Genomic DNA, 16,021 nt, shown 5'->3' with positions numbered 1-16,021 from the left:
GAGCTGGTAGGTGCAGCTATCTCCTGCACACTGACCTTCTTCCCTGGGTGGCTGTCCCCAGACCTCTGAAAATTGGGAGGAACCAGGGTTTCCTTTTAGTTTACCCTCACCAGCACTGTCCAATCTGGAGCCCTGGAGGGTGGAACATTGTAGGAATGACTCCTGGGCTCTGTAGAGCACCTACTGTATGCCAGCAGCTGTGCATTATGCTGTGACTTCCTGGGCTCTGGGAACTGCTGTTATCCCGTATCATCAAGTCACGTCGCATCGGAGTGGTGCAGTCAGAATCCACATAGCGGCCAGGCACAGTGGCTCATGCCTGTAATCCCAGCACTTTGGGAGGCTGAGGTGGGTGGATTATTTGAGGTCAGGAGTTCAAAATATAAAAAATAAAAAAATAAAGGAATCCAAGTAGCATCTGCCAAATCTCCACCGTGCTCCAGGCACTGTTCAACTTTATGTGAACTTCACAGTGGTTCTGCGGAGTAGGTTTATACAGTTGGTATTGGTGCTATGATCTGAATGTTTCTGTCCCCCCAAAATTCCGATGTTGAAAACCCACAAGGTGATGGTATTAGGAGGTGGGGACCGGGTGTGGTGGCTCACGCCTGTAATCCCAGCACTTTGTGGGGCTGAGGTGGGCAGATCACTTGAGGTCAGGAGTTTGAGACCAGCCTGGCCAACATGGTGAAACCCTGTCTCTACTAAAGATTCAAAAATTAGCCGGGCTGGTGGCAGGCACCTGTAATCCCAGCTGCTTGGGAGGCTGAGGCAGGAGAATCCCTGAACCTGGGAGGCGGAGATTGCAGTGAGCTGAGATCGTGCCATTGCACTCTAGCCTGGGTGACAGAGTGAGACTGTGTCTCAAAAAAAAAAAAAAAAAAAAAAAGAGGTGGGGTCTTTTGGGAGGTCATTAGGAATAGGATCCGTGCCCTTATGAAAGAGACCCAGGTAGTTCCTCGTCCCTTCTGTCCTGTGAGGACATAGTGCGAAGGCGCCTCCTGCAAACCAGGAAGTGGGTCCACGGCAGACACTGAATCTGCCATGCCTTGACCTTGGACACCCAGCCTCTAGAGCTATGAACAGTACATTTCTGCTGTTTATGAGCCTCCCAGTCTGTGGTGTTTTGTTACAGCATCTTGAACTAGACAGTTAGTGAGGAGCGTTAGGCTTAGAGAGGTTGAGAAACCTGCCCGTGGTTATGGCAGGGCCAGTCTCTTCACTCGCACTGCAGGCACATTGCTGGGGCCCATGAATGTGTTCTAGTTTTCAGAAGAAAATGAACTTTTAGGTCCCCCAAAATGTTTAGAGATAAATTATTTCAATATTTATTTACTGTATAATATTAATTTATATAAAATAATCGAATATATAACATCAAGTTAAATAGATTAATTGAAATACATTAATGCTGTAGATGAAGTATATAACTTTAATTTGGCATATCACATTAATGTAGTCATCCTTATGCCAGCACAGTCATCACATACAACTTTAATCCTTTTTGTTTTTTGTTTTTTTTTTTGAGACAGTCTCACTCTGTTGCCCAGGCTAGAGTACAGTGGCTCAATCTCTGCTCACTGCAAGCTCCGCCTCCCAGGTTCACGCCATTCTCCTGCCTCAGCCTCCCGAGTAGCTGGGATTACAAGCCTGCACCACCACACCTGACTAATTTTTGTATTTTTAGTAGAGAGGCTTTCACCATGTTAGCCAGGCTATTCTCCAACTCCTGGGCGCAAGGCATCCTCCTGTATTGGCCTCCCAAAGTGCTGGGATTACAGGCGTGAGCCACCACGCCGGGCCCAACTTTAATCCTTTTTTATGGAGATGGGGTCTAGGGAAGGCCTGTGGGGCCCTGGGTCACAGCTGGCAAGTGAAGGGACTGGGTTCCCACGCATTCTGTCTGGATTCAGGAGCCTCATGAAGGTCCCTGCCTCGAGTATGTCTGAGCCTGGATGATCCCCGAGCAGGGTCACAGCCAGCCCCGTCACCATGCCTAGCACATAACAGACACTCAGTAGATGTTTGGTAGGTGCAGGAAAGCCAGCCTGTGAAAGGGCGCTCATCCTTCCTGCATTCAAGCATCAAGCCTGGTATCAGAGCTGGGGTCATTCTGCTGCTTTGCTTCAGGCGTGCGAGTTTGGGGGCACATGTCAGTGTCTCTAGGACCAAGCAGGTTGCACAGGGGGCTGTTTCCGTGAGCCTGGGCTAAGGGGACCTGTCGGGAGGCCGGCAGCCCTGGGAGACAGGAACAGGCCTCAGGTGTTTCTAAGGATCTAGACCTTGGCGTATTGTAAAGACATCACAAAATCAGGCTTCCAGAGGCCTCGTAGCAACAGGTGTGTCACATAGCATGTGCTGTGCCATGGAAATAAAACCCGAGTTCAGGACTGCATGCTGCCTGCTGGTCTAGACTGTAAAAAACTGTCCGTGCCCCAACAAAAAAGTAAAGCAGAGAAATTAGACTCCTGAGATGAAAGCAATTTGCCTTTCTTTCCTGTCTTCTACATTGCTTGTAGCAAGGTGATGCTCTTCTGTGAAAAGGCGTTTCTCACTGTCTAAAGGGAGCCCTTCTGTGACCCCCTCTGAGAGCAGCCCTTCTGAGTGTCCTTTCCCACCCCCTCTGGGCTGCCAGGCTCCTGCTGCTAACTTGACTCTTCTGAAGTCTCTTTTTAAGGTTCAATGTCATGGGGAGGTCAGAGAGGGGCGTGGTTCAGCAGGAAAAGAGGAAGAGAGCCTGACTCGTGACCGTCCTGGGTGCCAGGCATACCTGAGTACATGCAGCCCCGAGCTGTTAGCCTGGACAAGCCCAGGCCTGGCACCGCAGGGAGAACTGGTCTGTGGATTCAGTCTCCACAGCCTGATTTCCTCCCAGACTTTGCCCTGCTTGGAGCATTCCGATCTCCAGTGTTTGAGGGTTTCATCCAGTAAGTGCAGTAGTGCTGCACCCTCTCAGACTAAAGATGTGCTGTGCAGCCTGGGAGTTCCTTTACTTGAGGGTGGTAGGAGAGGCTGGAGGAAGCCGCCTGCACTTCTTTTTTCTTGAAAAAAGAGTTTTTTTTAATTATTAAAAATGGAGGCTGTGCGCTGTGGCTCACACCTGTAATTCCAGTGCTTTGAGAGGATCATTGGAGCCCAGGGGTTTGAGTCCAGACTGGGCAATATAGTGAGACCATGTCTCTACAAAAAAAAAAAAAAAAAAAAAATCAAAATTAGCCAGGCGTGGCGGTGCATGCCTGTAGTCCCACCTGCTTGGGAGCCTGAGGCTGGAGGATTTTGCTTGAGCCAGAGAGTTGGAGGCTGCAGTGAGCTGTCATTATGCTACTGTACTCCAGCCTAGGTGACAAAGTGAGACCCTGTCTCAAAAAATTTTTTAAAATAAATGGATATAATGGCTGGGCACAGTGGCTCACACCTGTAATCACCGCACTTTGGGAGGCCAAGGTGGGAGGATCACCTGAGGTCAGGAGTTCGAGACCAGCCTGGCCAACATGGTGAAACCCCGTCTCTACTAAAAATACAAAAATTAGCCAGGCATGGTGGCAGGCGCCTATAATCCCAGCTACTCGGGAAGCTGAGGCAGGAGAATCGCTTGAACCTGGGAAGCGGAGGTTGCAGTGAGCCGAGTTCGTACCATTGCACTCCAGTCTGGGGGACAAGAGTGAACTTCGTCTCAAAAAAATAATAATAAAAATAAATGGATATAATTCACATGTCACAGAATTCACCATGTTAAAGGGTACAGTTTAGTGGTATTTTTTCTGTGTATTCACTGACTTGTGCAATCGTCACTTTAATTCCAGAACAATTTTTTTTTTTTTTGAGACAGAGTCTTGCTCTGTCGCCCAGGCTGAAGTGCAGTGGCAGGATCTCGGCTCACTGCAAGCTCTGCCTCCCGGATTTACGCCATTCTCCTGCCTCAGCCTCCCGAGTAGCTGAGACTACAGGTGCCTGCCACCTCGCCCAGCTAGTTTTTTTTTTTTTTTTTTTTTTTTTTTGGCAGAGACGGGGTTTCACCGTGTTAGCCAGGATGGTCTCGATCTCCTGACCTCATGATCTGCCCATCTTGGCCTCCCAAAGTGCTGGAATTACAGGCTTGAGCGACCGCGCCTGGCCATAATTCCAGAACATTTTTATCACCCCCAAAAAGAATCCCTACATCCATTAATACTCCCTCCCCATTCCCTCCCTTCCCCCAAATCCCCCCCCGCACTGATCTGCTTTCTCTTATTAGGGTTCTCTAGAGAGACAACTAATAGGAAATACCTATGAGAGGAGTTTATTAAGTATTAACTCACATGATCACAGGGTCCCACAACAGGCTGTCTGCAAACTGAGGAGCAAGGATGCCAGTCTGAGTCCCAAAACTGAAGAACTTGGAGTCTGATGTTCGAGGCCAGGAAGCATCCAGTACGGGAGAAAGATGTAGGCTGGGAGGCTAGGCCAGTCTCTCCTTTTCATGCCTTTCTGTCTGATTAGATTAGATTGTGCCCACCAGATTAAGGGCAGATCTGCCTTCCCCAGCCCACTGACTCACAGGTTAATCTCTTTTGGCAACACCGTCACAGACACACCCAGGACCCAGGATCAATACTTTGTATTCTTCGATCCAATCAAGTTGACACTCAGTATTAACCATCACAAGTCCACCCCTTGTCAATGTGAGATCATACATAATCTTCAAGTAAAGACAATAATAAGGTCGTAATTACGCCTAACATAATACAGCTATCCTTCATACAACCAAAAATGCACCAATCCCCAACCCAAATACTATTACATAAAGCTGATAACACTTAAATGCTGATATGAAGTCAATAAATCTTTTTTTTGAGACAGAGTCTCACTCTGTTGCCCAGGCTGGAGTACAGAGGCACGATCTCAGCTCACTGCAACCTCTGCCTCCTGGGTTCAAGCAATTCTCCTGCCTCAGCCTCCCGAGTAACTGGGACTACAGGCGTGCGCCACGATGCTGGCCAATTTTTTTTTTTGTATTTTTAGTAGAGACAGAGTTTCACCATGTTTGCCAGGCTGGTCTCGAGCTCCTGACCTCAAGTGATCCACCTGCCTCGGCCTCCCAAAGTGCTGGGATTACAGGCGTGAGCCACTGTGCTTAGCCTGAAGTCAATAAATCTTATGTCATGTGATAAAGGAAAAGAAATAAAATAAAGATATTTTCCTAGTACAGGTGTATACATGCACAACATGCTTTTAGCAAAAGGAGGAGGAAATACTCATGACAGTTACAGTCCCCATTTCTGCAGCTGGTCGCATGGTCGTAGCTGGTACTGATGACTACCTTCTTCTACTACCCATTCTGTATTCCCTTTACCTTCAGCAAGCTCCTTAGCTGGTTGTGTTTTTTTGCCTGGTGGAGTGACTTATCATTCCTGAAGGGTCTGGGTTATTTGTTGTCCGGCCTGGATTGGGCTGTTGTAGTGTTCCCCTAACCTTAATCACAGGCATGGTAATACTAAGAGATGCCCTAATGGGTCTCCTGTATTCCATGCATACTCTTCCCTAGCTCCGTTGTGGAGTAGTAGACTGATTTTATCTTGATAGTCTGGATCAGTCACCCCAGCCAACACTGTAACTCCCTTTTTAGCCTGTTGACTTAAAGGTAGGAGGAGCCCAAAGCAGCCAGGTGGCAATCTGAACTTCCAGTTTAATGGAATCATTGTTGTGTCTCCTGGTGGCAGCATTCCTCCCTCTGGAACTAAGACCCCTAGGCCAGCAGAATGTAATGTCGCAGGAACAGGAAGCAAACATTTTGCTAGTGGATCACTAGGGGTGATGGTGAGTCGTGCCACGTCTACTTCCACCCCTTGATTCCTGGACCCGTGAATTCTGGCTATGGGAGAAACAGTACCATACATTGGATGCTGATTCAGCGCATACATGGCCTTCTGAAGAACTTTGCCCCAGCCCTGCAAAGTATTGTCACCTAGTTGGCGTTATAGTTGACTTCAAAAGGCCATTCCACCATTCCATTAATCCAGCTGCTTCAGGATGAAGGGGAACATGGTAAGACCAGTGAATTCCATGAGCATGAGCCCACTGCCACACTTCTTTAGCTATAAAGTGAGTGCCTTAGTCAGAGGCAATGCTGTGTGGAATACCATGATGGTGGATAAGGCATTCCATGAGTCCACGGATGGTAGTCTTGGCAGAAGCATTGCGTGCAGGATAGGCAAACCCATATCTGGAGTAAGTGTCTGTTGCAGTGAGGACAAACCTTTGCCCTTGCCATGATGGAAGAGGTACAATATAATCAACCTGCCACCAGGTAGCTGGCTGATCACCCCGAGGAATGGTAACATATCGAGGGCTCAGTGATGGTCTCTGCTGCTGGCTAATTGAGTATCCAGCAGTGGCCGTAGCCAGGTCAGCCTTGGTGAGTGGAAGTCCATGTTGCTGAGTCCATCCATAACCTCCATCCCTGCCACATGGCCACTTTGTTCATGGGCCCATTGGGCGATGATGGGTAGCTGGGAAAAGAGGCTGAGTGGTGTCCACAGAAGGGTCATCCTATCCAGTTGATTCTTAAAATCCTCCTCTACTGAGGTCACCTGCTGGTGAGCACTCACATGGGATGCAAGTATCTTCACAGTTTTTGACCACTCAGAGAGGTCCATCCATAAACCTCCTCCCCGATTTTCTTTGTCACCAATTTTCCAATCATACTTCTTCCCATGAATTCAGCCCATGAATCAGTATATAATCACACATCTGGCCATTTTTCCATCCATACAAAGTGCACAACCAGGTGCACGTTCCAAGTTCTGCCCACTGGGAAGGTTTCCCTTCACTGCTGTCCTTCAGGGGTGTTGTAGAAGGGGCTGTAGTGGTGCCACTCTCTATTTTGGGGTGGTGTCTGCATATCATACAGAACCATCTGTGAACCAGACCCTAGTCTTCTCTTCCTCTGTCAACTGATCATAGGGAACTCCCCATGAGGCTATTAGTGCAGGCTCGGGGAGAGAAGGCAGGGTGGCAAGAGTGGAGACCATTGGCATTTGAGTCACTTCCTCATGTAACTTACTTGTGCCTTCAGGACCTGCTTGAGCCCGATCACGTATATACCACTTCTGTTTGATGATAGAATGCTGCTGTGCACACCCAGCTTTATGGATAGATGGGCCAGAAAGCACGCAGTTCATGATAGGTAGTTCAGATTGCATAGTGGCTTGATGAGCCATAGTCAATATTCAGTTTCTACCAAGCCCAGTAACGGGCCAAGAGCTGTATCTCAAAAGGAGAGTAGTTGTCTGCAGAAGATGGCAGGGCCTTGCTCCAAAATCCTAGAGGCCTCCCCTGTGATTCACCTATGGGGGCCTGCCAGAGGCTCCAAACAGTATCCCTATCTGCCACTGACACCTCAGGCACCATTGGATCATATGGCCCAAGTGGCAGGGCAGCTTGCACAGCAGCCTGGACCTGTTGCAGAGCTACGACCATGCGACCAACTGCAGAAATGGGGACTGTAACTGTCATGAGTATTTCCTCCTCCTTTTGCTAAAAGCATGTTTGTGCATGTATACACCTGTACTAGGAAAATATCTTTATTTTAATTTCTTTTCCTTTATCACATGACATAAGATTTATTGACTTCAGGCTAAGCACAGTGGCTCACGCCTGTAATCCCAGCACTTTGGGAGGCCGAGGCAGGTGGATCACTTGAGGTCAGGAGCTCGAGACCAGCCTGGCAAACATGGTGAAACTCTGTCTCTACTAAAAATACAAAAAAAAAAAATTGGCCAGCATCGTGGCGCACGCCTGTAGTCCCAGTTACTCGGGAGGCTGAGGCAGGAGAATTGCTTGAACCCAGGAGGCAGAGGTTGCAGTGAGCTGAGATCGTGCCTCTGCACTCCAGCCTGGGCAACAGAGTGAGACTCTGTCTCAAAAAAAGATTTATTGACTTCATATCAGCATTTAAGTGTTATCAGCTTTATGTAATAGTATTTGGGTTGGGGATTGGTGCATTTTTGGTTGTATGAAGGATAGCTGTATTATGTTAGGCGTAATTACGACCTTATTATTGTCTTTACTTGAAGATTATGTATGATCTCACATTGACAAGGGGTGGACTTGTGATGGTTAATACTGAGTGTCAACTTGATTGGATCGAAGAATACAAAGTATTGATCCTGGGTCCTGGGTGTGTCTGTGACGGTGTTGCCAAAAGAGATTAACCTGTGAGTCAGTGGGCTGGGGAAGGCAGATCTGCCCTTAATCTGGTGGGCACAATCTAATCTAAATCATGTCACTGGGATCATAGAATATGTGGTCATTTGTGTCTGGCTTATCTCATTATAATGTTTGGAGATTAATCCATGTTGTAGTGTGTATCAGTCATTCCTTTTCATGGCTGAATGCTATTGTCCTATGGGAATGGACCGCATTTTGTTCGTATCCTTTGATGGACATGTGGGTGGTTCTCCTTTGTGACTCTTGTGAATAATGCTGCTGTGTGGACAAGTTTTCGAGTCTCCTGAGTATTTTCCTTGTGTTTCGAGCTTTTTAACCTCACCGCCCCAGGCATAGCATTTGTGATTTCCTGAGCACAGGGGTGGCGCATCTTTTATGAATCAAAAGAATAGGATTGGTCATTTTGGCTTCACAGCTGTTGAAGCAAAATTAAAACTCACAATTTTCAAAGGTCATAGGATTTTTGTCCTCACCCCGGTGGGTGTGGGTCCCTGAAGGGCTCCAACAGAGGTGGTCAGCATGTCTGCTGAGCCTTCAGGAAGACATGCATGTTCGCCAGCATCCTAGTGGTCCTTGTGGTGGCAGTTTGTGATTAGCTCAGCCTCATCCCCTGCTGCTGCTGCTGCTGCTGCTTTCTGAGCAGGAGCATGGGAGTCTTTCAGCCTCCCTGTGAAGTGGACACAGGGTTGATTCTGGGGTTCAGGCACTGAGCAGAGTCCCTGTAACCCAAGGGTGATAGCGCTCGGGAAGGTGTCCCCCCTTAGACATGAGCTGCTCTCTTGTCATTTTCCACTCTTTCACTTCCCAGCAACAACATAGCTTCAGACCAAAATCAAAACCTTCACCTCTTCATCATTTCTGGTTATATTTCAGAAACCCCTGCTATAGGGGGATCCCTCAATAAACTTAAATTTTCCAGATTTGGGGGACATTGGCAGTATCTTCATCATAGCATTGTAGGATTTATAAGGTTTTGTGTTGAATATTTATTTATTTATTTTTTAAGAGACATTGTCCTGCTCTGTTACCCAAGCTAGAGTGCAGTAGTGTGACCTTGCCTCCCTGCAGCCTTCCATTCCTGGGCTCAAGTAATCCTTTTGCCTCAGCCTCCTGAGTAGGTGGGACTACAGGCACCCGTCACCCATGCCCAGCTAATTTCTGTATTTTTTGTAGAGACGGGATTTCACCATGTTGGCTAGGGTGGTCTCAAACCCCTGACCTCAAGTGATCCACCCACCTTGGCCTCCCAAAGTGCTGGAATTACAGGTGTGAGCCACCACACCCGACCTCCCTCTACCTTTTTTTTTTCTTTCTTTCAGTATGTCTAACTATTTTGGAATTGTAATTTAAACCACCAGGGCAAAAGCTGAAAATTAATGCTTAGGTTTGCTAGTAAGTGCACCCTTCCCTGTTTCCCCCAAATAAAATCAGTTTATTGTTTAATTGCACCCCAAAGTGAGTTCTCTCAGTACGAAGCAACTACTACATACACACAAAATGGTTGTTAATGTAATAACTTCCCTGGCTCATCCAACGTGCAATGCACACGACTTCAAAGACTACAATTTAGGGCAAGTGTACATGAAATGAGAAAGCAACTCTCCAAGTTTCAAAACCTGCTGTTAAATTATTTCTAGGACACTCAGTCATATTTACTTCTCAGTAGGATGTTGCACTGTCATATGATTATCAGTCTACCTCACAGTGTACATTACCAGATGCATTGGAGGGACTAGAGATAAACTTAAGTAGTATTATTTCTTAATGGGCTGAATAAGGTAATTACAAATAAGTTTGCTTTGCATCCTGTTGAAGACCTCTTTACAGCCTCAGCACCTAACAATATCTAGCAGGCTCTAAGAATGCTCGTCAGGCGAAATGATGATGTAACATTTGAAAATGGAGCCAGTTACTTCAGGTTAAGTCATTCAGAACCAAGTATCTGAAGAATGGCCAAAATCAAATCTTTATTTTTATAACTGTATAAATGTGATCCAATATGTTCACCACCAGTTTTTCAAAAGAAACATGCTATAAATAAGCAAACTACATCTGCTCACTAATGTGTGTGTGGACTCCCTAGATGTCTCATTGGGCTTAATTACAGAGCACTCACAGTAATAGATTTTTAGTGTATAGTGTAGCTTGATGTTAAGCCATTTTAGCTTTTGCACATACATGTTGTGCTTCTGGCTGATAATGGAGAAGAATTTACAGCATTACACTGTTAAGCTAGGTTGCATCCATCCATTAAATGGCATCAATATCAATGTCATCATCCTTGTTTTGGACTTTACAGTTTCAACTTTAGGTACACTGGCAGTCTTCTAATATACCACCTCAATGTTCTCATCTTCATCTTCTTTACCACCAGAAGATTCTTCCTCTGCCTCCTTCATTTTATAAATGGTTCTGCTTTGACACAAATCTTTTTGGCTAGTTCTTTTGAGACATATTTCTTAAAGGCCTTTTTCCGACCAGCTGATGATGACCTCTTCTTCTAAAAAATCTACATCATACATCTCCTTCAAGATATGTGGAATCTTGGAGATGAGGTGAGCTTGGTGCATGCATTGCTACCCCACACGTCAAACCACGAAGAAGGTACCATTGAGCTTTTTTGTTGTTGTGACAAAATCATAGGAAATGGTGCCTGTATTTCTTATGTGTTCTCTAATCTCCTCTTTAAAAAGAACTCCAGTCGGAACAAGAGGGCCCATGGCTTTTACATCCAGTCCTTCTGCTTCAGCAACAATTTCTTTGTCACATAAATCAATGATACCCTTTTCTTTCTTTTTCTTCACAAAATCAAACAGGATGTTGGCCCACTCCTCAACTGTTCTTTCCAAATCATCATGGAGTATCAGAACTTTTGCATGATCACTGATTTCATCCATTCTGCGACTTTGAGCTTCCTCACTTGTATCTTCCCCCCAGTCATCCTCCTCTTCTTCCACTGTATGTGGAGGAGGGCTAATTTCTTTGGTGGTGGTGGTAGTGTTGTCTCACTGCTGGATACAGAGCCATTTTCCTTGTCTTTGCCCTTTCTATTTTTCTTTTCCTTTTCTTTCTTTCCTGTACCACTGTCACTATTCTCAGGTGGGTTTTTGAGAATGAATGTGCAGAGTTTATGGTGTGTGTCAAGCATGCCTTGATAGCCACAGGCTTTGTAAGAATTACCTATTGTTTGCTGCTTTGGCTTGACATGCATATCTGTTTCAGGACTCTCACATTCAGGACAGAGAACAAATTTTTTAATGAATCCATCCAACATGTCTTGCACCTTATTGGCCTCATGAGATCCATTCACAATGTAACAATGTATCCCATCAAAATATTTGGTAGGATACCTTGGAGGCCGATTAATCGCCTTTGCCGTGTCAATCATGTTGACTATACTGTCTTGATTCCATTTCCTTTGCCCTCAACCTTGGCAATCATACAGGGCATCTTGTGATAGAACTGGTCTGACATGCTGTGGTTGACATTGACAGACATTTTGGCTTTATTAGTGGCTTTATCAATAAGATGAAGATATCTTTGCAGCTTTTTGGTATCTTCTGTCTGGAGAAGAAGGGATGACATAAACGACTGCAAAAGTTCTCTGTCTCTGATGTGAAAACATTTTCGCTACTGAGGCTGTAAGCTGTCTTGCTTGTATGCTATGTTTCCCCATTACAGGTACCAATGGCTGCACAACAGCTCTTCTGGTGAAGGCCTCCCTGCTCTCCCAGGCTTGAAAAGCGCTGTCCTTCATGCTTCCCTGTCACCTTGCTCCTAGCAGGCATCACATCAAGTCCACCCTGCCAGTTTATCTTTTTTTTTGAGATGGAGTCTCGCTCTGTTGCCCAGGCTGGAGTGCAGTGGTGCGATCTCAGCTCACTTGAAACCTCTGTCTCCTGGGTTCAAGTGATTCTACTGCCTCAGCCTCCTGAGTAGCTGGGACTACAGGCACCTACCACACACCCAGCTAATTTTTTTTTTTTTTTTAGTAGAGACAGAGTTTCACTATGTTGCCCAGGCTGGTTTTGAACTCCTGACCTAAGGTGATCTGCCTGCCTAGGCCTCCCGAAGTGCTGGGATTACGGGCATGAGCCACCGCACCTGGCTCCCTCCACCTTTTTAAATTTTTTTTTTTTTTTTCAGATTATGTTTTTCAAGCTTCAAGATTTATTTTATTGCAGTATTTTTTTTTGAAAATATGAAGAGTTATCCAGTAGAGTCTCATCACACATGGACTGAAGCTGACACCATCCTATGGCCCACAGAGTCTTCTGTAACTGGGTCTTCAACACGTGGCCTTCCCTCCATCCTTTCCACCCTCTTTGCTCCAGCCACACCCAGCTTCCAGCTTCTAGAAGCAGCCTGCATTCCTCCCCCACCCTTTTTAAAATAGACAGAGTCTTGCTCTGTCACCCAGGCTGAAGTGCAGTGGTGCGATCATAGCTTACTGCAGTCTCGAATTCCTGGGCTTAAGCAATCGTCCCACCTCAGCCCTCCCAAGTAGCTGGGACTACAGATGCACCACCGTGCCCTGCTAATTCAAAAGTTTTTTTAGAGATGAGTTCTCACCATGTTGCCCAGGCTGGTCTCAAACTCCTGGGCTCAAGTGATCCTCCTGCCTTGGTCTCCCAATTGCTAGGATTTACTGATGTGTGCCACTGCACCCGGCCTTCCTTTTCTTTTGAAAAAATCCTTAGGTTTTAATAAAATTCCGTGTCCTCCATTCTCTGAAATCTGTATGAAGTACCAGAAGTCTCAATTTGACAGTAGATATGGTCAGGATATTTCTAATGTTGGATGATCCTCTGCAAACTAGAGGCCCGCAGACTTCTGTAAAGGGCCAGAGAGTAAATATTTTTGGCTCTGTGGGCCAAATTACTCCTCTGTACTAGATAGCATGAACGCTGCTGTAGACAGTGTGTAAATGAAAGGATTGTGTGCCAATAAATCTTTATTTACAAAAGCAGGCAATGGGCAGTAATTGGTATACTGGCTGGGGCTTGCTGCCCTTAGTAAGCAGTGGTTTTCAAAGTGTGGTTCCCAGACCAGCAGCATCAGTATCCCCTGGGAACTTGGCAGGAATGAAAATTCTTGGACCCCACTCTAGACCTGCTGAACCCCAAACCAGAAGTTAGTCAGGAATCATCTGGGTGATGCTGATGCTGGCTCCACACAGCAGAGCAGTTCTCTGTACAACTGCTCCACAGAGATGTGGCCTGTCTTCCATTTGCATTCTAATTAGCATGTGCAAAACCTCCGAATCACAGTTGCTGGGACCTAAGGACCTGACTTTTAACAACTGGCTCAGATGGTTTTATACACACTGAAATCAGAACCAGTTTCTAAAGCAGCACTTCTCTGAACCAGTAGAGGACATGGGAGAGGCGTCAGGGAAGTTTTTCAGACTACAGCCTGGGCTTGCGTGGGGTGCTTTGCAAGAAGGAGGGGGTAAATGTGCAAAATGGGAGTGGGTGTGGCTTTTTATTAGCTTATTGTGAACTCTGCCCATGATAACTGGTCTGGGAAGGTGGATTTATTTCTTTTCTCCTACATGTAATGTGTGTTTTGAAACCCAGGAATTTCTGAAATTTTAAAGCCTGTTGGTTGTAATAAATATTGCACCCCATCACAATTGCTACCACATTTGCTAACTTGTATTTAGTATTTGAAGTGAAAATGGGTGGAGAAATACTGTATGATCCATTGGTATCAAATATCTTGAATATGCAAAAGCTTCAAATGCTTTAATATGCAAAGACAGCAGAATGGTGGTTACCAGGGACGGAGTGCAGAGGGGAGGGTCTGGCAGCGGGCATGGGGTTTCTGTTGGGGTGATGAAAATGTTCTGGACTTAGAGAGTGGTGGTTGCACAACTCTGTGAATATACTAAAAACCCCTTGATTGTATACTTTAAAAAGGTGAATTTTATTGTATATAAGTTATACTCAAGAAAGCAGTTATTTAATAAAAGGAAATGGGTCACGGTGTGTGTTCAGCCTTATTCTTGAATTGTAGAGACATCACTGAGAGGAGGCTGACCCTGAAGGCCCCTGTTAGAGCCCATCCTGGGGCAGTTCTTCAGTGGCCCTGAATTCATGTCACAGGGATCATCACTAAGCTGTGATTTTTCGTGCTGGATCTGACCCAGGAGCAGACAGCCTGGGAAAGAGTGTGTGTTGTTTATGGAGCCTCACCCCTGAGTAGGTGATCCCTGATTGAGGGAGAAACTCACACAGTGTTCCTCCAGGGCATGTAGCTGTAAGGCCCCCTGGGCTGGGGAGCTGGTGGCAGCCTGCAGGTTAGGGGAAGGGGGGAGGAGGCTGCAGTGGGTGAAGTGGGCAGGAGCCAGGGCCTTGCTCCACGGCAGTGGGAGCCATGGAAGACTTTTAAGCAGGGTGTGGTGGCAGAGACCGCTTGTAGTAGAAGGGCAAATGGGTACAGGAGTTACAAGGAGGAATTAAGAAGCCTTGTGCTACCAGCAGTGATAGAGAAAAGTCAAGGGATGAGAGTGGTACCACTAGGCACAGTATGCGTATCTGGTGCAGGGATGGAGGATCCTGGTGCCTGAATGCATGTGTGCATCTGTGCATGACTGCTTGCCTCTCCCTCCCTCCATCCCATCTGCCTGGGAGAGGCCAGGGCTGAGCAGGGATCAGTCCCCAGAGTCCTGGCTCCTGGATCCGTGCTCAGTGCCAGGCAGGTGGCAGCTTCAGAAAGCTCTGTGGAGGGAATGGCCAAATCTGGTGCAGACCGGCTCCTGTCTGCCCAGGTGCGGCTGGGGCTGCTTCAACATGCTTGCTCAGGGCCAGGAGGAGGAGGAGGTGTGCTCAGTGCCTCCAGGCAGGAGTGGGCCTCCCTGGGGCTCTGTCCCTTCTCTGAGGACTCCCAGCAAACACTGACAGCGGGGATCTTTAATGCCCTGTCCTAACTGCTTGTGCAGGAAATGAAGCAATTTGTTGGAAAAACTCAATTTTGAGAATAAGAATTCTTCTTCTTCTTCTTTATATTTTTAGAGACAGGATCTCTCTCTGTTGCCCAGACTGGAGTGCAGTGGCATGATCATTGCTCACTGCAGCCTTAAACTCCCAGGCTTAAGCTATCCTCCTGCCTCAGCCTCCCAAGTAGCTGGGACTACAGGCTTGTGCCACCACGCCTGGCTAATTTTTCTGATTTTTAGTAGAGACAAGGTCTTGCTATGTTGCCCAGGCTGGTGTGGAACTCCTGGCCTCAAGTGATCTTCTTGTCTCTGCCAATTTCATGTTATTCTTAAACATAAGATTGTATTTGAATTGTCACCATAAATAATAAGATCTTATCTTTGTAGTTATGTCTTCACTGCATGTAAAATTGCATAGCATGCTAGGAAAAGAGAATCAGGTAGTAGTTAATTCTCCCAGGAAGAAGGAGGATCTATACAAAGTCATTTTTGTTTTTTGCTTTGTTTTGTTTTTGGTAATAATCATGGAATTATGCTCCAGATTTACATGGAGAAACAACATTTTTTTCTTTTCTTTTCTTTTCTTTCTTCTTTTTTTTTTTTTGAGATAGGGTCTTGCTTGTTTGCCTAGGCTGGAATGCAGTGGCGCAATCACAGCTCACTGCAACCTCCACCTCCCAAACTCAAGTGATCCTCCTACCTCAGCTTGCTGAGTAGCTGGGACTATAGGCATGTACTACCACACCCGGCTAATTTTAAAATTTTTGGTAGAGATGAGGTTTTGCCATGTTGCCCAGGCTGGTCTCCTGGGCTCAAAGTATCCTCCTGCCTTGGTCTTCCAAAGTGCTGGGATTACAGGCGTGAGCCACTGCA

The 16,021-nt window shown here is 46.3% G+C and overlaps 1 protein-coding gene and 1 pseudogene across 1 annotated transcript in view; one reads left to right on the top strand and one right to left on the bottom strand.

Moving 5' to 3' along the window:
- The window catches only part of SHROOM2 (shroom family member 2), a 162,657-nt gene that overhangs the window by 18,279 nt on the left and 128,357 nt on the right, over nucleotides 1-16,021 (top strand).
- LOC117078084 lies at nucleotides 10,459-11,706 on the bottom strand (annotated as a pseudogene).

This window comes from Trachypithecus francoisi, unplaced genomic scaffold, assembly GCF_009764315.1.
Source record: "Trachypithecus francoisi isolate TF-2019V2 unplaced genomic scaffold, Tfra_2.0 Lachesis_group6, whole genome shotgun sequence".
Taxonomy (NCBI): Eukaryota; Metazoa; Chordata; class Mammalia; order Primates; family Cercopithecidae; genus Trachypithecus; species Trachypithecus francoisi.
The sequence above is the reverse complement of the archived record's forward strand: the minus strand, read 5'-3'. Positions and strand labels throughout refer to the sequence as shown.